Consider the following 23,022-nt stretch of genomic DNA (forward strand, 5'->3'; position numbering starts at 1 on the left):
TGTACCTGTTTTTGGATGTGCGTCGGATTACTAAGAGGCCGGACTACTGAGGCCGGATCAGCGAGAGTCTAGAGTACTATGAATTTTCGAACATGAGACCAATTTACTCAATTCATTTGAATATTTGTGATCTGATCGTTATAGTATGTTGTCTGTTTCTGTTTACTGTCCTCTACCATACTGTACTGTGATCATCTGGTTCATTTTAATGACTGCTGGTGATTAGCTGGAGGGGGAGGGTGGGAAGGTGGAGGGAGAGCGGCATGACGACATCATTGAAAGAGTGCAGGGCGTGTCACGTGATGCTTAAGACAATAAAAGGATCCTTGTCATGATAATGAATTCGTTGATAAGATGGTATGGCATGTGGCGTCATAATCGTAAACAAAACTTTTTGACAAGGTGCGCTAGAGTTGGTATACTGATACTACTCTTTTCCGATATGTTCGATGTATACTTTTTCAATGTATACATTGTTCACAGGAATGAGTAGAGAACTATTATCTTTATAATCCTACAACAAATATCCGTCATTGATACTCGTCTTACCGTCTGTAGATCTTATTTCTTTGTAAATAAGGGGCGTTGAGTAGATCGTTTTTATTGCAATTTTACATAATTTTACTTTTATTTGTTCACATATCTAGACTGATACAGCTTAAGTACACACTTCAGAGTCAAGAAAAAATCACGACCTAATACGCCACAGAGCATGGAACTTACGTTATAAGAACAGTATTGGCAACGTACATTTTGAGAGGCAATAGTAATTTGAAAAGCCTGTAATTGGAAGATCGTTGTCAATACAAAATGTTGTTGTTGTTGTTGTTGTCGTCTCCAGTCCTGAGACTGGTTTGATGCAGCTCTCCATGCTACTCTGTCCTGTGCAAGCTTCTTCATCTCGCAGTACCTACTGCAACCTAGATCCTTCTGAATCTGCTTAGTGTATTCATCTCTTGGTCTCCCTCTACGATTTTTACCCTCCACGCTGCCTTTCAATACTAAATTGGTGATCCCTTGATGCCTCAGAACATGTCCTACCAACCGATCCCTTCTTCTGGTCAAGTTGTGCCACAAACTTCTCTTCTCCCCAATCCTATTCAATATTTCCTCATTAGTTATGTGATCTACCCATCTAATCTTCAGCATTCTTCTGTAGCACCACATTTCGAAAGCTTCTATTCTCTTCTTGTCCAAACTATTTATCGTACATGTTTCACTTCCATACATGGCTACACTCCATACAAATACTTTCAGATATGACTTCCTGACACTTAAATCTACACTTGATGTTAACAAATTTCTCTTCTTCAGAAACGCCTTCCTTGCCATTGCCAGTCTACATTTTATATCCTCTCTACTTCGACCATGATCAGTTATTTTGCTCCCCAAATAGCAAAACTCCTTTACTACTTTAAGTGTCTTATTTCCTAATCTAATTCCCTCAGCATCACCCGACTTAATTCGACTACATTCCATTATCCTAGTTTTGCTTTTGTTGATGTTCATCTTATATCCTCCTTTCAAGACACTGTAAGGAAGATACAAAATATGAATAATAAAATATTGGAATTACATAGGGACAGAAAGCTGTTTCATAACGTCTTCTCCAACATCTCAAATCACACCGACAGAACGGCAAAAGTAATAGAAAGAAAATGGTACGAGACGAACTTCTCTTCTTGCGGAAGATGTTAGGTAATACAAGCTCTCCACACAACATGACGTGATTCATCTGGCGCCTTCAACGCGGGTCTTAAATATTCATCTGTTTGCACGTTCGCTGACAGGTAACCGGAATGAGCCCCCGACAATGATCAAAGAGAAACGCCGGTACCACCTCATACGTCATTGTGAAGTATCTGTAGCATGACGATGATTGTCTGGCGAAATGCTGAAACCCAGCTTATCTCCCTTTACAGGTTGACTGCCTTGATGTGTGTCGAAAATAACTTTTACCTGTAGTTTAGAAAGTGATCTAAAATTAGCAGCTTATTCGTAGGTAGATAATTTCATGAAAACTGTCCAGTAACAGCTGTGTCCAAAAAACTCTGCACAGAATCTTTTTACAAGTCAAATTTGTCAGGAAAATCACTGCAGTAGGAACTATTTCAAAATTACCTCAATACTTCAGTTTCTGACTATATTATGCTTCACTTAGTACACATCTCTCCTTTATTAACAGCCACGTTTTATTTACACATGTTGGTCTGTCTGTATGACCCATATCTTCTGTCCAAATTAAATGTAAAATGTAACCAGTATCTGCCTACAGTGTAGCACGAAAAATTACCGTCCCAATCGTTGACATCACACTGGAGCACTTTAAGAGCTCCTACTCAGAACTGTGTGGGCGGCACTTGCAAACGATTCAGATGCATTCCGATTAGACTGGTCGGCAGTTATTGTGTTAACAGCAAACGCAGTTAACGTCCGACACTCTACTCCCACTGACTGGAACTACCTGTGGGATGAATACCGTATCAACTTACAAGCTGAGAACATTAAGCTCTATCCATTTCTTAACATCGGGAAAGAGGACCTATATTTTACAACATCCTCTGTATTTGTGAGTTCTCACAGTACATGAGGCGTCTAGTATCAGAAAGTCACTAAATGAACGAAAATGAATTGAAGTTATCAAGGTGAAGCAGAAGTACATCTCTATCCCGTGAGAAAGGAATGTGCAACGAAATCAGCTTCATGAAACAGTGCATTGAATTCTTGGTCGTGCAACAGAATGAGTGAAGTCATGCAGAAAGTGAATTAATAACTGGCCATGAGAACGAACGAGTAACAATTTCCTGTCGCAGTGTTTTTGTCAGGAATCTTCTGTTGCTAGATTCCACAACAATGTGATCATCCTAGTAGGCAAGATACTTCCTTATAATGTACATTCTTTGAATTAATGTTATTTCATTTGGACGATTTTGACACAAAGTTTTTACACCAATTTACGAAACTGGGTGCTTTTTACCGTAACTGATACGAAAGCAGTACTATTTCCTGTGTGCTAATATTTTGTCCATATTGTGTAGTGTAACTTATATATTGTTCCTTACACAGTAATGAAAGGCATTATTCTTTCTGTGTCTATCATTTTAGACACAGAAAAAACCTCCTGCCGCAACAATTTGATCCTAAGTGATAAGATCTTCCGTCATTGCAGTCACATAAAACGATAACATTATGACCAGTAAAACAGCTTGCACTGGTGATGAGGGTTCCAATACAATCCCTGAAGTCTGCATCAGTGGTTTACATGAAATTTCTGATATTGTAATCCTAATGAGAGCAAACTGAAATCTTAAAACAACATTGTTAAACAGTATGTGTGAATAGTGTCTCTCATAATAACGATTCTATTAACATTCTTGACTGCTTGAAGATAATTCGCTTTGTGTTGTCTTCAAGACGTAAGCGAAATACAAAGTTTTAGTGAGAGGAATCCTATTTTCTGTTCTCCTTATTATTCTGACGTTCTTCTTGATAGGTTATTATTCTATTAATGTTGAATTATTTTCCTATTGCTGTAAAGAAATGTAATTACACAGTCACTTTTCTCCATTTCATTACTTTTTTCTCAAGATTTTGTGATTTATAAGGGATCATGTTCTACAACAAATCGTAAAATTATATAAAATTGGAACACAAATGGCCTAGTCAAAACTTAATTTAACAAAAAAACGGGATAGTTATGAATCCGATTTCATGAAACTGTAGAACCATTAACGACGTAACTATGAAAGAAAAATGTTGGTGACCATTATTGTTTTGTCTATAGAGGTTTTTCATAGATATGAATGCGCTCAGTGACTTGGCGAGTTTTGATGCCACACGCCTCATATTTAACGTTGCTAATTCCCCTTTTATACAATGACATAATATCTAGCGATTTTGAGACGAGTGTAAATGATGGAATTTCCTAGGATTATAAAGATACCAGTTCCTCAATTATCTGCTTGCACAAGATATCTTCCACTGTGGTCCGTTTTGTGACAGACTGAAATACTCGTTAGTGGAACCACGTCACAAAATGGGTCAAAGAGATGATAGAGACACTTTCCAACTAATATCTGCATTACCAAAGCTATCAAAAGATTTTCAAAAATTCGCAAGAGAGTACTCGCTTATTTCACTACATCTCTTGACGCCATGTCCCATACACTAGGACAATCCCTCTCCTGCCATTCTGCGAAGTAGTTTCTCTGGGCGTTACTATGATCAGATGGGGCTGATCATGTTCTTTGTCTAGCCAATCAGTTTATTTTGCAACTATTCTCTTATTACGTGACACCCACAATCCCCAGCGTAGACCATACACAGCTGGAACGGACGTTTTTCCTAGATATCATTCCTTTGCTTGGAAAATCTCATCTTCTCCGTTAAGTGTTACCGTTCTGTATTTTATGGACTGTATGTTTTGTCATAACCGTTTTCGAAGAACGCCATTACATCAATAAGTATTTGCTCTTACTCCAGCCTAATATTGTGCCTTAAGACCACGATTGGTCCAGTTCCTGTTCGGACGTACCATAGAGCGTGGGGTAGAGCTCAGTGGCGTCAATTGGGCTCTGGTTCCAAGGTGTACAAGGGCCATAGCTATTGTGGCTGGCGGTTGCTGTATCTGGGTGACTGGCTGAGTGTCGACTTTGGCTGAATTACTAGAATTCAACTTAAGATTTTAATTCGCAGAAACAGTACAGAATTTCAGAGTTCACTATATATATATATATATATATATATATATATATATATATATATATATATATATATAGTATATGAAGAAAAAATAAAAATTCACAATAAACACCTAGTAAGTTCTGTAGCACCCTTTGGAGACAACTGTATAAGAAACAATTGTAGTGGACCAAAGCGGTTTGTGGTGCAATTTGTTATTGCAGGGTGACTACATCAGGGACATGTATGCACCTAGAGACAAACATATTGCTCTCCTTTGTTTGATGGGTACTTAACCTTCTGCTCTCCTTTGTTTGATGGGTACTTAACTTGTTGTTCTCCTTTGATTGAAAGGTACTTAACCTATTGTTCAGCTAAAAGTATCCTTCCTTTAGATTGACCCGTTCACCATCCCCTCCCACACCCCTCCCTCCTCAGGAAACCGCCAACCCACCCCCTCTCTCTCGCTGCTACAGGCGCACATTGAGGGCTGTGTTATTGGAATAGACCCTCTCACACTTATGAATTTGATTGACTACTTAATTCAATTGATCAATTAATTAGCCTCTCCCCCTCTGGTCAACCACCTTCCCTCCCACCCCTCTCTCAGAAATTGGCGGTAAGAAGTCTCAGTTGACAATGTATAGAATACTGTTTAGTTATTTATGGCACTATGTGGAATAGAGTTTATTTATTTAGTAAAGGAATTTGTCTGTAAATCGATTCTGTGAATGGAATATTGTTTTTTTTAAACAATTTATGGAATTCGTGTTTGAAGTTGGGTCCACCAGTGGAAGGACCTGGTCCTGGGAGACGTGCATCACACATGCACACACACAGACATACAGAAAACGGAGCAGATGCTGTGCAAATGTGGAATATTTGGGGTGGAGGCGACTGGAAATACAGTGCTATACTATGCCTCTTGAACAGTGCATTTGCGCTAGGTGTTGGCAGCTGTACTACATTTACAAGAAATTTTAGAGAACGGAACGAGAGGTTTTTTGAAGATTGCATGGGTAGAATTGACATAAACAAATCAGTAGAATTGCCAAAATATGTATAAATTTAGTGAATATACACCGAAATGTGGGGAAATTGAGGAAGTAATAGCATATCTTCTGGTTGGCGCAGAACAGTTTGTACATGGGAATACATATCTCACAGTAATAAGAATCTGAGGAAATGTCGTCTTGGAAGAAAGGGAAATAGTCACTTTATTTCCGTCAAGGCAGCATTCTACTATACGTCTATTGAGGTAACAGTGATACTTGTGGGTTGACTATTGTATTTGACACTTGTCAGGAAGACAGAGAGCCATCTGTCTCTAAACTTACTTGCAACATTAAGGGATGATGTAGAGTGGATGGAGTGGTCATGGGAAACTGATGATGCATTCTAGAGAGAGAGAGAGATAGAGGGAGAAGCTGCTGCAGGTCCTGTATTCATTTTTTACTGATGGTCTGTCAGGATGCATCAGTTGTGTGAAATAGCCTGTCTTAGACTTGTATATAACCAAGTTTTCTGTGTGGCTCCTAGAGCAGTGTCTGCTTGCGGTCGTTAACAGTAAACATCTCGGCATCAGAGGAGTTCCATCTCAAGTGTGGTGACCTGTGACACATTCCTCTAAACAAACGAATAATTATGCGACGTACTTCATTCCCCTGTCGTATCTTGGGTGTGAAATCGATACTTCAGTTTTATGACTGAGTTAGCGATAGGTGCTTGTGAGACACTGCAGTCCCCATGTATTCATCTGCTTGACAGATGTGCTGTGTACAGAGTTAGTGGTAACATGACTTGTTGTTTCACATGTCACACACTGCTGCTATGCGTTTGTCTGTTTCCTTGTAACAGGTATTTTTCATTACTAACGATCATTTTATATAGGACTGATGTGGGCATAGTATAATTTCTGAAAGCTATATTGTGCATGTATTACACAGAGGCACTGTTTTAAGGAAGTAGTTCTTTCTCATTTCGTAGTTTGTTACCATAGTTTATCGTAGAGAAACCTGCAAAAAAGATGAATGTCATGCGCTGGGAATATATTTCTCACATTTGAATATTGATAGCGCTGCATTCCATATGACTGATGGGTCTGAAACTCAAGTGGTCTAACATTACAGCCAATTTTAAGTGCAGAACCGTGTAGCCTTATGAGTGTATGTGTTTATGCTCTCTCTTACCAATACCCTCCTATTACTGATCCCAGACACTAGAACGATATTTTAAAATTGTTATCGTAGTTTATTTATGTTAAATGCATCATACTCCATCTGTTGGAGCTCCATCATGCACAAAAATCAGGGGTTTCTTGTTCTCCTTAAGCGTTTGCTATTACATCACATCACTTTCAAATCTGTTACTATACACTGATAACGAGCACTAACCTCCTCGAAATGGGCACATCTGGAGAAATCTTGTGCACTTGGATGGGCGAGGAGTCGGCAAGTTCCATTCATTCAAGAGATCTGGAATGGAGCACTGTACTTCTGGTCGGCTGCAGATTTGATAGGTAATGGTGCTGCTGGGTGAGTTGGTCAAAGTCAATGCGAGGAGGTCTTTCAGTCTCTAATTTTATCCTAATACTGCGAGAATCCTCTGTGACTCCCATCCACATAGAGATAGAACGTAAATTAAGCACTATGCTCGAGGTGCCAGAAATATGTAGAGCTGTGTGGTATACTTTGAGGATGTATGTGTTCGGGAGTTAACAATGAATGGACATACTGCACAGTCATGTATCTTCTTTAGCAGTGGTACTACCAAACTAGAGAAGGGACGGTTTAGCTATGATACTGAAATTGGGAAAGATGCTATCTTATCATTGGTCAGTGTTGAAATCACTGTAAAGTTGCTAAAATTGTTCACACTATCAACTGTGATGTTTATTACTTCAGTACATCGATGGTGTCTTTTTCATCCCATCCGTCCACTGGTAAGCTGTTGGTTCCATATAATGACTGACTGACATCGATTGTTTGAGTTGGAGAAAGAGTTATGGTGGAGAGGCAACACATTCTGGGGACGGCTAGCACTAAAACAGTGATTGCGTACATGGCTGCAATATGAGGAATCAGTTGAAATGGAACACAGAGCAATCAGCTATTCAGTAACTATGACAGATGAGTTTAAATGCAGTGGTCGTCAATCTTTTATTTAAAATCATCCAGTGGGTGTGTAGTGTTATGGTAGCAGCAGTGACAACATGACCTATACCGTGTGACATCTAGTTTTCTGTGAGAAACAAGGGATCAGAAAGCGTTAATGTCAGTTTAGAACCTGACACAGACCTTGAAGTCATGGCAGAAGAAACTAAATGTATGACAGTGCACAAAGCGTTTTACAGCAGGATAAATAATGTTTCAAACAAACTACACAGGGTTCACAAGGAGAGTCTCTTTGACTTATAGTACAATTTGTGGGATACAGCGTTTTCTTACAGTACAAGCGAGGCACTTTTACACTGATCCAATGCAATGAATCAACAGCTTTATATTTAATAGGATCGCCACATGTGCTCTATGCTGGCAAGCAGATGATATCTATTTTCGATATATGGGTACAGAGGGATGCGATAAATATCTTATATCAACTTCTCTATCGAATGAAGTTTAGTGGAGCTATTATAGTTCATAAGTTTTATCTGTTGGATGGTACGTTATAACGGAGATAGCCAGTTGGGGTGATAGACATGAATGGGCCATGAGGGATGTGGATCGCTTCAGACAGCAGTAGTTGTATGTGACACACACCACAATGCAGTAGTAAAGTCTTCCTCCTTCTCCCAGTTCCCGTACTGTCTTTTATACTACTTCGTGTCGCAGGAGCTTGCTTCATTTGGCAGACCTTACACATCGTGCACAGTTGGCTGAGCTATGACAGTATGTTCCCGTTACCATCTAATGGTCAAAACACAGTCCTACAACACTAACTCAGCTTAGCCTGTTTCTACATGGGATGCAGAAGGTGATAGATACAGCTTTCTCCGATTTCTACTCAGTTCCGACTTAAATTGGAATGATAACATGCATACAGCTGCAGAAATTGCAGCAGTTGTAAGATGCAGAGGGACTACTTAAAACGATGTTGGAATTTTACTATAGCAGATAGGTTTGAGAAAGGTGACTCGTTTCGAGATATGAGAGTGGCAGAAATATGATTTACTAGTGGTTGTAATCATTAAAGGACTTCTCCATAGGATCCAATACAGGTATGTGGCTGACTGGAGAGACTTGATTCCAAATCCCAGACAGCATTTCCAGCGGATAGCGTTACACTAGAGATCTGAGAAGCTAGTGTACATTTCTTATGACATGAATCAGCACACCATCCACTGTTTGTGATCCTTCTTAATCAACCATCGCCTATAACCCAGTTTATATATCAATAAACCTCTGACATTGCATCGAGACGGAATGCGTTACAAATACTGGATAAAAACCGAGCCGCGGTGGCGTGAGGGAGTTCTGTAGCCGAATCACTTTCAAAATTCGGTAATTTTATCACGAGGTTGTACCATCAGCGACGGCTAACCACGCTGTTGATCTGATACTATACACTCCGGCGATCACCATCTACAGTCAGTGCCACGGTATTTGTCTGGAAAAACCACTTCATTCAAAGGTCATGCTGTACCTTGATTTATAAAGCCAGTATAACTTTTCACATGGATACATGTGTGCACCTGTAGAACCTGGACCATTTCTGACAATAACTCACAGTAGCTGTTGAGATCGGGTTTTTTAACATGTGGCGGTTTGTAATACGATTACACCTCTCTTTTGATGACAAAGTGGGACCACTCGCAGAAAAACTTATGAGGCATCGTTGATTTTCGGTCAGTATTATGCCATATCGCCAGCAATCAGTTATTGACGAAGTATTATACTTAGTAGTAAGGGATGGGTGATAGATTCGCCTTGAGCTTCAGGCTTATAAAGCATGTGTTTGTGATCCGACATGTGCGAAGGAAATGACTATGTCGAGTCGTAAGGTAGGAATCGATTTGACATGGAATACTGTGACAGAAAAGGGAAGAGTATGTTAAGTCAGAAGAATGGTACAAATATGTTTCCAGAGCCACAGCTATCAGCAGGGTTAATTTCCTATCCTTGGCTCATTGTCGAATGTCATCCAACTGAGACCACAATCGTAACATTTAATTGTAAGTATAGCAATCATATATGTGACCGATTTCCTAGGACGATTCTGTTTATGAGTGCGCGGCTCGCCGGTGGTGGCCTTTGGCTTGAATGATTCTCATTTTCCATTAACGGCAAGAGTCGTCTGAATGGAAAGGCTTGTTGGAATGCAGGAATGTAGCTGACTTGACAATGTCGTCCTCTAGACGGCTGAATAGCGAACTATTACTTAGTATATGTTGGACAGCTTTCGTGATCGTGTGGAAATCTGAGAACATTCTATATTGACATGTGTTTGCACTGTACCATTATTCCCTCCCATATAAATTGTCTAGTTGACTGCTTCTTCACATTTCCCATCTTTATTTGGTTGAGAGAACATTGATTGTAGTGGGTGTTGAGTGCATCTAGCAGGAGAAAAGACAGATGGAAGACACGTTTGTTGGTTCTCAAGACATGAGATACATCTTACTTGACTCTGTAAATTATAAGGATGGTATGGAATCTGTTATATCACCAACATCGCTATTCGCGAGTGGAAATAACGGTTTCCGCTGTTACTTTTTTTTTTGAGTTTTCATGTAAAGGCCTTAGAAGGCAGCGTAAGTTTCTAATTACTCAATGGCATACAGCTACTCCGTTTAGTTAAAGCTTCAGGTTTGCAGAGAAATAATTTCCAGTCCATATCTTCAGAATTATGTTCTGCGTGCGATCGGTAGGATACTGCTATGTGCTTGATATAGAGAAGTTTCGCGTAAATGGTATAATATTCCGGCAAACCATGTAAAAATACATATGTTGTTGTAATCCCAGAGTGTGGAGGTGTGTGTAGAAAGCAAGCAAATAGGTCGGGGCCAGAAGCGGTGACGCCTTTGTGCGGAGGGGAACCGACCTAGCCTTTACACAACATCTTCATAATATATGTACAAGTGTCTGGTGGTCGCTACTGCGTGAGGGATTTATAGATTCAGCACATCGATAGCTGTAAGGGGAATGAAAAAAAAATTACATGAAAAATTATGAGCAGTGTAGATACTGAGATTCGTACCAGAAACATGGTCGTAAAGAGGAGACATATTCCGTATGTTGCTCCTTGTCAGTCCATGGCAGCAATCCTAATATTTAATTGTAGTTACACTGATAAATATGTGTCTGGTTTCCAATATTCTTGTGAGTCTGGAGATGGCTGTAGAAAGTGTAGCAGCAAGCAAGCATGCCATTCTTTGTACGCCAGTTCAGAGAGACCGAGAAAGCCTTCAAATTATGATGATTTGGCTTGTGGCTCCCCCTGGACAGGTAAATAGTGAAATAATTGCCAGTTTGCACTCAGGACCGCGTGTGTTGCATGTATACTCTGTGGAAATTTGAGATGATTCAATATGACGAGTGTTTGAGGTGGGATTAGTGACAGCACTCAAACTCCTACTACTCAGATCCTCCATGGGTAAGGGGTCTCTCTGACTGACATGCAGTTCTGTGGCTGCAGTCATGGGCCACATTTACGCCAGCAATTTCCTCCGTCTACACTGCACTGCAACACAGTAATTATGTGGGATGTATTTGACGATCTGTAGGCCACTTTTCAGGGTTATCCGTCAGTGCAATATGGCGATCTGTACAAAATAGTTTTACCACTAAAAGTCTCGTGTGCAGAAATAAAAAGGCAGACAGTGCTTCCACATTGGCAGCATCAGTAATTTGGCGGGTAAATTCAGTAAGAGCTAATCAAAATGTTCCATTTATTCACAAGACATCCTTTGTGTCGGCTTGCAGTAGCCTCTATATAGCGGGGAGAATGTTTGCATTTCAGAGATATCCATTGAATGCATGACTTAACACATGATGGACTGGGGGTGCCACATTTGGATCATCAGGAAGAATGCATTTGGTGTTATTCGAATCTATTTTCGTAAGCAGGTCCTGTTAGGACAGGAATTTCCATGTAGACAAGCTGGGACATCACGAAAACTCCTACACAAGATATTGTTAAAAATTTCTGTGACACTTTCCGAATTCTGAGATGGGACTGATAAGTAATGGAGGGGCTGTCTCGTTAGGTACGCTAGGGAGAATGCACCCTGTATTATTCTGGGAAGCATTGCATCAGATTTCTATAGTGCATGAAGAGGGGGACTCCGCTGTTATTTACATAGCCATGTGATGTCAGTATAACATTGAGAACATTTCGAAGCGATGTGTCAGCCATGCTTGGGAGGTAAGTGTGTGCACATCTAGATGCAGCTCGCATGTCCTGTTAGGATCGCTAGGAACAATGCAGTCTGTGCTATTGTGGGAAGCATTGGAACAGATATCTTTAGTGCGACCTGTTACATCAGTATTCACAGGTAGAGATGTATGGCGCAAGCAACGGTGCCTAAGTGAACACATATTTCGGAAGGTATTTCTCAGGTGTCATGTAGAAAGGGATGCCGCCGTCTCATGCTTGCATTTGATAGACTGCTAAACTAATATGCTATACATACATACTAAACAATATGCTATACATTGTCTAAATTGTTTGAACAGTACTCCATAAACTGCAATCGAATTCCCTCCAAATGACCAATCAACTGAGTCTTTTTCCTGTTAATTTCTGGGAGGAGGGTGGGAGTTGAGGATTGTTTACCAGAGGGGAGAGATTAATTAATTGATCAATTTAATTAAGTAGTCAATCAAATTGAGAAGAGTGAGAGGGGCTACTCCAATAACTCAGACGTGATAGTGATCCTGTAGCAGCGAGGAGGAGCGGGTGGGTTGGTGATTTCCTGAGGTGGGAGGGGAGTGTGAGGCGGTGGGGAACCACAGGTTAAGGACCTGTTAATCAAATGGAATGATACTTTTACTGGGAACAATAGCCCCTGAGCGCATACCTGCCCCTGATGTAAGCAACGCACAGTAACAAATTGCACCACAATTGGCTTTGGTCCACTACTAACAATATTGTATACCTTTGCATCATTGACATTTCAGAACAATTTTTGTTCATTTTGTAGTAACCACCTAAGTATTCAAGTGGAACTATGATCAGCAGCACTGAAAAAGCCATTTACTGTTCATATGCTGGATATTTCACAATCTTCTTGATTTTTTAAAAAAGAAAAAATTAGTTTACCAACATTCTGTACAAATAAATGATACAGCTCATACATTTGGCGCAGTCAGTAGCCTACACAGCTTAAAGACAAACATTTTAACTTACTGTTATTGTTGTGATCTTCAGTTTTGAGACTGATTTAAAACAGCTCTCCATGCAAATCTATCCTTTGAAAACCAGCTCTTCTTTGCACAACTACTACAAGTTACATTCATTTGATCTTGCTTAAGGCAGTAAAAAGGAATTGCAGAGTCTGCTGCACGAAATGAAAAAAATTAATAAGTAGAGAATGCGGACTGGAAGTAGCATGAAGAAAGACGAAAGTAATGAGTAGTAGCAGAAATCACAACAGCGGCAAACTTAACATCAAAACTGGTGCAATTGGCAGCAAGTAGTCGCTCAGGGTACTGGTCTACATGTTCACTGCTAATTACCTCTCATGGTCATATATAAATTAATGTACGCGTGTTTTCATCAGGTTGTACATATGAGTTATAACGACTGCCGAATCCCTTCTAACTAAATTCTGTCTCGTCTGTAAACAGAGCAATGTCAAGAAATTATGGGTCTTTTCCTGTCCTTTGCACAATCTGGCATATAAACTCAAGCAGAATTGCCGAATCAGATGGTCCCAAGGCCTGTACTCAGGACGAAGAGTAAAGGCATGTGGTCACGCAACATGTGGTGAATACTAAGTTAAGAACCGGATGCTCCTGTATTTGCTTCAGGTAGGTTCTCAAGGAGAAACAGCACGGCTACTGCGAAAGTGGCTGGCTGTACGCTCCGTCCGTGGTCTGCCGACATTGAATCTCCATTGAACCGCCTTACCAAAAAATGGAGCGGTAATGTCCTCTCGATCATAGACTACACTTCTTCTTTGGTAATCAGGGATCGGTACGTAGTCGGACTCATCACCGAAGACAATTGTACTCTATTCAGTCAGATTATGGGTCCCAATAACCAGGAGATGCTGTGGACAGCAGTGGGATACCGACCTGGTTCTCACCCACCATATGACCCGACAGTCAGGATTGATTGTTTGGGGCGCCACTTCATCTCACATTGGGACCTCTTTAATTGTTATTCGCTCTACTTTCCAGTACAGTGCACGACGACGATATTGTAACTTCCATTTTGTGGCCTTTATGGAAAGCCACCCTTTGCTTACATTTAAGCAAGATAATGGCCGTCCGCTCACGGCGAGAGTTTCTACTGCTTGTCTTCGTACTTGGAAAACACCATCTTGGACAGCAATTACAAAGGATCTCTCCTGAACTGAGAATATTTGCAACACTATGGGCGGGACCGTCCAACCAGCTCCGGATTTTTACGATCTCAACCGCCAATTGGACAAAATGTGGCACGATGTCTTCAGTAGGGCATCCAACAAGTCTATCAATCAATGCCAACCCAAGTAACTGCTTGCATAGGAATAGAGGTGAACCAACGCGTTATTGATTTGCTCCACTTTTGAAGGTCTTACTCTAGAATAAATCACCCAATTTACTATGAAATTGTAATCATTTGTTTGTTTGTACATAAGTTATACATAAAATCTGATGATTTCCATTAAATTAGGTTAATCCTTTTTTTGTATTAAAGTGTTTACAGGCTGAACATTAATATAACTGACAAACTGCAGGGACGGATTTCTAACTGGAAATGAGGAAAGAAGGTCCTTGGAAAAATGTGTCCAGAAATGGATGGCGTGCGTGCAACGACATCAAATTGTCCCAGAACACAGTACAGAGCTTCATCGTATCCCCGTTACGACAGACGTTCAAAGTGGCCTCCATGGGAAGCAATGCATGCGTTCACAAGTCACATTATGGGTTTCCTCACTCTTTCGCTCGTTCCGGCCTCTTCCTGAATAGTTACAGGAGTCGTGAGTACACTGTTGAAGAGTCCGCATATTAGGAACTGTTTCAGCATACACACCGTTTTTCTGCGTTGTATTCAACGTCCGGGGATGATGTTATTGTGGTGTCGATGAATTGTAATGAGGAAGTGAGGTAGTGCTCCGTCATATATAAACCACATAGCCTGTCGTACTGCCAAAGGCACGTTGTCAAGCAGTGCAGGCAGGGTATTCCACAGGAAGTGCAGGTGCGTTCTTCCGTCGAGACGTTCTCGAATAATAACCGGTTCAAGTATGTGGCCACCAAGAATCGCTGATGCTGGACCAATGCTGATGAGACGCCTCGACCATTGCCCAAAGATTGTAGCCCACAGATGAAAATTACACAGACTGTAAATGTTAGTTCTGGTAAGGGTTGCTTCGTCAGTAAAGAGCACTGATGACGGTAATCTAATAATTGTGATAGTCAGGCGCAAAAACCATCGACAACAACCTTCCTGTGGAGAGATACCCACAGCTAATAATCCTTGCATTCGTTGCAGGTGATAGAGGTAGTGACGTCTGCCGGCCACTTGCCTGGAACTTGTACTAGGGTTCGTCTAAATATCCTGCAGAGCCAATCCTCTAAACGTGCTGTACGCACAGTCTGCCGCCTCCCCGCATATTCGCCTGTGCGAAAGGGTCGATGATCACACAAACGCCCAAAAAAGGGGCTTGAAATGTTTCGTGATTTGATTGGTGTCTGTGACGGTACTTGTTTTGGTATAGTCGTACTGCCTCTTGACCGCTTTTATCAGCTTCGCAGTACACAAACACCATCTCGGCTTGTTCTCGACGTGAATGCCGAACCATTGTGCTGCTTACAGTACGCTGCTTCAACTCACAACCTGCAACACACGAGGAGCACTCTGAACACGGCCAGAGGAAATTTCATTCGGCAGCACCATCTACCATGGCAACGAGTCATTTCCGGACATATGTTCATAGGACCTTTTCTCCTGCATTTCCAGCAAGAACGCCGTCCCTGCAGTTTGTTGTAGATAATAAAAAGGGACTTAAATGACTCAGTGAAACATTTAATTATAAGGTGTATTAGATCACCAAATGGTACAAGGACGTCCCATTACGTCCAATGCTGCGGTGCTTGCCAATATCGGAGAGCCCTTGCAGTAGTGACAATACGTAAGAGAAAAATGAAGTTTATGCTGGGCAGGGTACTCAGCTTAGTTAGTTCTTGCAATAATGTCCTACTGTGGTGTAATGGTTAACATTTCTGTCTAACGCGCCGTACTCGCTTCGGCGGTACATATACTAAAATTGGAACGATGCAGAAAACATTAGCATGGCCGCTGCGCGAGGATGACACGCAAAATCGTGAAGCGTTCCACACCTTTGTTCAGCTGGCAGTGCAACGGTAAGTGTGTGCACTGTAGACAAAACGTCGCGAGTTCAAATACATTCATTGCTTCATTTTTGAAACAAATAGTAGGTTTTGTTTACATGCGTTAGCACGAGGAGTTTGTGGTGTGACATTGTATGACGAGTGTTACGTACGTGGAGAGTGAAAAAAACGTAGAAAATAAAGACACAATGGTACGGATGGGATCTGTGCAAACTTTACTTCGTCATCATGGACGGGTATGGATTGTTAGCTAGCATCCCCAAGGATCATTTCTGGCAAGTTGTGGAGAAGATAAAACAATTCTAACCTCGGGTAGAGGAGGCGAAAAATGGGTTACCAAAGTAATTTTAACTGACGGTCATCAAAGGACTATCCGTCAAGTAGCACGGTCTCCTTGCGGAAACTACCTAGCGTCAGCAAGTTTCGACTCTACTGTGGCTATTTGGGATAAAAAATCAGGAGAGTTTGAATGTAATGCAACGTTAGAAGGTCATGAAAACGAAGTAAAAAGTGTTTCCTCGTCAAAATCGGGACAGCTACTTGCAACATGCAGCAGAGATAAAAGCGCTTGGGTGTGGAAGTTGCAGATGATGATGAGTATGAATGTGCAGCTGTCTTGAATGCACATACGCAAGATGTTAAGAAAGTGTTGTGGCATCCACATCTTAGTATATTGGCTTCCGCCAGTTACGATAACACTGTGAACATTTTTAGGGAAGGCCCCGATGACAATGATTGGATTTGTGCAGCTACTTTTAGTTCTCATGAGTCAACTGTTTGGGGTTTGGCTTTTAATCAGACCGGCTCACGACTTGCAGCATGTAGTGCTGATCTAACGGTAAAAATTTGGAATGAATACCTCCCAGGTAATTCTGAAGGAATTGTGACACCAGGAACGGATGCTGTGTGGAAATGCGTGTGCACATTGTCAAGTTATCGTACAATTTATCATATTGAATGGTGTGGGACGACAGACTTCATTGTAACAGCATGTGGTGACGAAAATATCAGAATTTTTAAAGAATCTCCTGGTTCTGATAGAAATGCTCCGACCTTCTCTTTATTGCACACATGCTATAGAACCCACTCACAAGATGTCAACAGTGTTTCATGGAATCCTACGTTTTCTGGTTTATTAGCATCTGCAAGTGATGATGGAGAAATAAAAATTTGAAACAGCAGTGATTATTAAACAGATGAACAGTTCTGGTAACTCTTGACCTAGACATCCCGTTGCTGCTAATGCACAGTGACAGACAGATAAAACAGTTTGAAGCACATGCATAAGTGTCATCATATCTGTGAAGACAGTAACTGCTAGTACACATGTTGCCTCTGTTTCCTTTTTTATGGTTATATAAAAAGATGTTGCTTTTTGTTTAGAGTATAAAAAAACGCGCCAGCAGACCCGGGTTCGAGTCCCGGCTGCCGCCCAAATTTTAATTCATTTCGTCTGCTTCGATCATTATCGTAGATTTTATTAACGTCCACCCCACGTTTGTCCTCAATGAAATTTTTGCTTCGACCATTTTTCACAAAAACGTGAACGTTTCCAACGTTAAATGGTGTTTACTTGAAACGTTTGACCTGAGGACGTGCTGACAGCTGTGACACACAGACCGGGAGGTCACGCTCGTCGGCGACGTTGTGGCGCGCTGCTCGCCACGGTATCGGTGGCGGCGTGTGGACGCGGCTCGGTCAGCAGTCTCAGCGCGGCGGCCAGCAATCAATCAGCTGGCGGCGCCGGCCCGGCCCGGCACACAAGACTATCTTGGCCGCCAGCCACGGCCACAGCCGCAGATAAGCCCCGTGCGTAATCCGTCATTAGCTGGTCTGGCGTCCCCGCTGTGCTGCGCGGGTTGCCTCCCTATCTGCCACCTGCGCTTCCCAGCCTACGCCCCGGTCACAAAGGCAATACTCGCCGCCCTGCCCCGAGGTCGGGCCGGCGGCGATCGCTAAACAAGGCGGCTCACCTACACCTGCCACAGAGAGTAATTCCGAAATGTGATGTGCAACTGCCGTTTAGCAAACCGTGGAATGGAAACACATGTGAGGTTTGAGTTTGGTTGTAGGAAAGGTAAAGGCACCAGAGAGGCAGCTGTGACGTTGAGATTGATAAGCTAGACCTGTAATTGAGTATTGCTCATCAGTGTGGGATCCGTACCAGGTCGGGTTGACAGAGTAGATAGAGAAGATCAAAAGAAGAGCGGCACGTTTCGTCACAGGGTTATTTCGTAAGCGTGATAGTGTTACGGAGATGTTTAGCAAACTCAAGTGGTAGACTCTGCTATAGCGGCGCTCTGCATCGCGGTGTAGCATGCTGTCCAGGTTTCGAGAGGGTGCGTCTCTCGATGAGGCTTCGAATATATTGCTTCCCCCTACTTATACCTCCCGAGGAGATCAGGAATGTAAAATTAGAGAGTTTCGAGCGCGCATGGAGGCTTTCCGGCAGTCGTTCTTCCCGCGAACCATACGTGACTAGAACAGGAACGGGAGGTAATGACAGTGGCACGTAAAGTGCCCTCCGCTACACACCGTTCGGTGGCTTGCGGAGTATAAATGTACTGTAGAATATAGATGTAGAAGAGTGAAGAGAAATCAAAACATGTTCACAGCTTATTGTCAGCACACTATGTTAATAAGGTCAGTACTAAAGTAATACATCAAACCTGTGAAATTAATGGCAAGGTGGGTAGCATTAAAAACGCATTAGGAAGTCCACTGTTCACAAGAAAGAGCAGATAGGTGGAAATAGTACAGCTAAGACCTCTGTGAGAAGGGGTCCGATCTCACGTCTATATTGACTCGGATTCGTTGGTGAGCGGCCGACAATGACTTAGTGCCGGCAGTGCTGGTTCACTTGTCTTGCTGAGTTGGAATACCCTGTCTGTATTAATCAGGCCGTTATTTATACAATACTGGACATTAAAATTGCTACACCAAGAAGAAATGCTGATGATAAACGGGTATTCATTGAACAAATATGTTATACTAGAACTGACACGTGATTACATTTTCACGAAATTTGGGTGCATGGATCCTGAGAAATCAGTACCCGGAACAACCACCTTTGGCCGTAATAACGACCTTGATACGCCTGGGAATTGAGTCAAACAGAGCTTGGAAGGCGTGTACAGGTGCAGCTGCCCATGCAGATTCAACACGATACTACAGTTCATCAAGAGTAGTGACTGGCGTATTGTGACGAGCCAGTTGCTCGGCCAACATTGACCAGACGTTTTCAATTGCTGAGAGATCTGGAGAATGTGATGACCGGGGCAGCAGTCGAACATTTTTTGTATCCATAAAGGCTCCTACAGGACCTGCAACATGCTGTCGTACATTATCCTGCTGAAATGTAGGGCTTCGGAGGGATAGAATGAAGGGTAGAGCCACGGGTCGTCACACATCTGAAATGTAACGTCCACTGTTCAAAGTGCCGTCTATGCGAACAAGAGGTGACCGAGACGTGTAACCAATGGCACCGCATACCATCACGCCGGGTGATACGCCAGCATGGGGATGGCGTACACACGCGTCCAATGTGCGTTCACCGCGATGTCGGCAAACACGGTTGCGACCATCATGATGCTCTAAACAGAACCTGGATTCGTCCGAAAAAATTACGTTTTGCCATTCGTGCACTCAGGTTCGTCGTTGAGTACACCATCGCGGGCGCTCATGTCTGTGATGCAGCGACAAGTGTAACCGAGCCATGGTCTCCGAGGTGATAGTCCATGCTGCTGCAAACGTCGTCGTACTATTCGTGCAGATGGTTGTTGTCTTGCAAACGTCCCCATCTCTTCAGTCAGTGATCGAGACGTAGCTGCACGAACCGTTGCCTAACAATTCTTGAAACTGGCCTTTGCACTTTGACGTTGTTTGATAGACTCATCATTGGGGCAGACCTCTGTGCCAAGCATCCGGATTGACATTCTTGCATCGCAGTTCCAAAGAGCAGATTCCTCCTTGACCTTGGGGATTCTCTGTCAGTGGCGGTCTATAGCCCCCACACCCCCACACATATAGCAATCCACTCCAACTGCCTGCTGGACATTCTGAATTTGGCCATTTTCAAGAATACTAGATGCAGTTTTTGTTGGAAACACTCCACGAACAGACATCTGACCATCACCCATGGTCCTGCATCTTACTTTTGTAGCTCTGTTTTTAGATGGTCTTTTACATTGACTATCATCGATTGGGACAAATTCTACAGGGTCTTCAACAACACCACGAACAAAACGTCGACCTGACAAAGCATACCAATCTGCTTAGTCCAGTTGATTATCTAACCACGAAATCCAGGGCTTCAACCCCACTGGATGCCTTCCCTACCTTATTGCACGAACTGAAAACCTAGAAGAACCCCTCCTGCAGGCAGTGTAAGCAGTTTTGTGACCCTCAGGATAAGCATCGCGTGAGGCGGCTCTTACGTGAATTCTGTCACCGTCTCATTGATTGGAAAATGGAGCAATGGGAGAATAATATGTCTGCCTTTCTACTACAATGTAAGTCAGAAAGGGCTGTTGATCTGCAGTGACGACCAATCATCCTATCTGCTAGGTAGATTGCTTATGATGTCCTCCATATGGTGGAAACTATGGCCCACGCATTTGAGGACCAGAAACGACTGCTCGTCCAGTACGATAATCCTGATGAACTCTAGAATGAACACAATACTCTGACGGCCGTTAGCACTTTCAGACAATGACCACTGCTTACCGCAGCTCACATTATGTCCCTGACAGAAGCCCAGAGTATCCTCCAGCGGAAGCGTGGCTCCTGGTTTGAACAGCATCTTAAACGGATACCTTCGTTGGCTCTCGTGCAAACTAGTGGTCGTATTCACCGTCGTTCTGAACTCCTGTCTCACAAACGGTCTTCCACCTCACTGCCACCCCCTTGTCCTCCCGCGCACACAAAGTGAAAGTAGGCGAAAACTATTGCCATCCCCAAGTCCTCAGAGGATCCTACGGTCACCATCAACAGTAGACTCATTAGCCTTCTGAATACCGTGGTGAATGTCATAGAATCTTTGATCCTCTCCCAAATTTTCTAGCCGCTGGCGGCGGCTGGGGCGATGTATCCGGAACAGTTCAGTTTTGCTTCTCACTTGTTGGCCGAAATACAGGTTTTTCGGATAACAGAACACATCAGCAAGCGTTTTAACTCCAAAACGTCGACACAACCGGCTTTCCTGGACCCAAGAAACGCTTATGACTGGATTTGGCAGGACGATCTAGTGTAAAAAATGCTGACACAGACGACCATCCTGGACATCTATTTCAAAATCGTGGATGGATTCCTCTGTGATAGAACCTTCTTGTTTACTCACCAAGGAAGACGCTCAAGCCTGCGCCACATCCCGATGGGTACCCCTCAAGGCTCTATGTTGTTACCCATACTCTTTAACATTAATGTTAATGATATGACAGTTGTCCCTCACTGCAACCTGGCACAACATATGAAGATATAATCCGCTATACGACCGGCCGCAACACCGATCAGCTCATTGCTAGGCTCCAGAAACAGGTGGATGCAACAGTCACCTGGTGTCGTTCAAACAAGAGGCTCTCAATGACGCCAAAGCAATGGCGGTACACTGCACCAGACGGCTCCCTATTCTCCGCCGCAAATGTACAGGTCCAATGGTCCCCAGATACGAAATATCTACGTGTCAAGAATTGTTCTTCCACCGGCTTGCGGAATACGGCACCTAAAAGGCGCAGAAGTTGATAAAGGCATTGTACCCGCTCTTCAACACCAGGGAAGTTATCTTAGAGACCAAGCTCAGTCTGTACTGGACAGTTTTCCACCCTCAATTGACCTACAGCACCTCTATGTGGGCCACGATTAGTGCCTCCTGGTTGTAAACCCTCCCGCGCTTGCAGAATAGTTTGTCGCGATGGAGCCTGCATGTCCCTCCCCCCCCCCCCCCCCTTTCAAGAGGATTGTTTATAGAAGGAGACCATCTTGGTCTCTCCAAAGACGTACATTCGAGAGAAGTCAAGGCGCCTCTACGACAAAGAGGACACCCCGCACAACACAGTCAGTTGTTTGCAGCACATTGGCACCATCACCCTCTTCCTCTCACAGCCTTGGAGGACTCGGATTCGGATCATGGATGATGATAGCCCCGGTAAATCCACGAATAACGTGTGTTTTAATACGGCCACTGATTCCTCGCAGTCCTTGGTGCGACGGCCATTCTGACTATCTCTGCAGTTGTGTCACATATTGTCAGCAACGTTGAATTTCCGCTGTCACGGGGTGGTATGGGACTTAAACTCCCACCGCCACATCTTCAACGTGCAGTACGGTGATGTCATTAGGTAGATAAACATCGCCGGCCGCTGTGGACGAGCGGTTCTAGGCGCTTCAGTCTGGAACCGCGCTGCTGCTGCGTTCGCAGGTTCGAATCCTGCCTCGGGAATGGGTGTGTGTGATGTCCTTAGGTTAGTTAGATTTAAGTAGTTCTAAGTCTAGGGGACTGATGACCGCCGATATTAATCCCATAGTGCTTAGAGCCGTTTTTTTAGAAAAACATTACTCTGCCACTAAGACAGACTGTTTTAAGCCGGTGACGTTGAACCACAACCAGCCACAAAAAAAGGAAAGAAAATTGCAGCATGTGAATATGACGAACAGCTGTCTCGTTGAAATACTGTGCAGCTTTATCAACATTATCCGACGCGACGCCCGTGAACCAATAAAACAAGGTAACACCAGTTGGCATCAAAATAAGGGGTAGTAGGCATTATCCTTTTAAATTATTAACTACTCCAAAAATTTGCAAAGTCTATGTCTGGACAGTACAGTAGGAAGTTACATTGGCAAA

General features: G+C 42.8%; 1 non-coding gene and 1 pseudogene across 1 annotated transcript; both read left to right on the forward strand.

The window, feature by feature from the left end:
- The first annotated feature begins 16,066 nt into the window (after positions 1–16,066).
- Positions 16,067–16,173, forward strand: LOC126417671 (U6 spliceosomal RNA). Its single transcript, XR_007575749.1, has one exon. It is a non-coding gene; the product is annotated as a U6 spliceosomal RNA (small nuclear RNA).
- Positions 16,174–16,369: 196 nt separating this feature from the next.
- Positions 16,370–17,355, forward strand: LOC126416690 (probable cytosolic iron-sulfur protein assembly protein Ciao1; annotated as a pseudogene).
- The last annotated feature ends 5,667 nt before the right edge of the window (positions 17,356–23,022 follow it).

The sequence above is a fragment of the Schistocerca serialis genome, chromosome 8, assembly GCF_023864345.2.
Source record: "Schistocerca serialis cubense isolate TAMUIC-IGC-003099 chromosome 8, iqSchSeri2.2, whole genome shotgun sequence".
Taxonomy (NCBI): Eukaryota; Metazoa; Arthropoda; class Insecta; order Orthoptera; family Acrididae; genus Schistocerca; species Schistocerca serialis.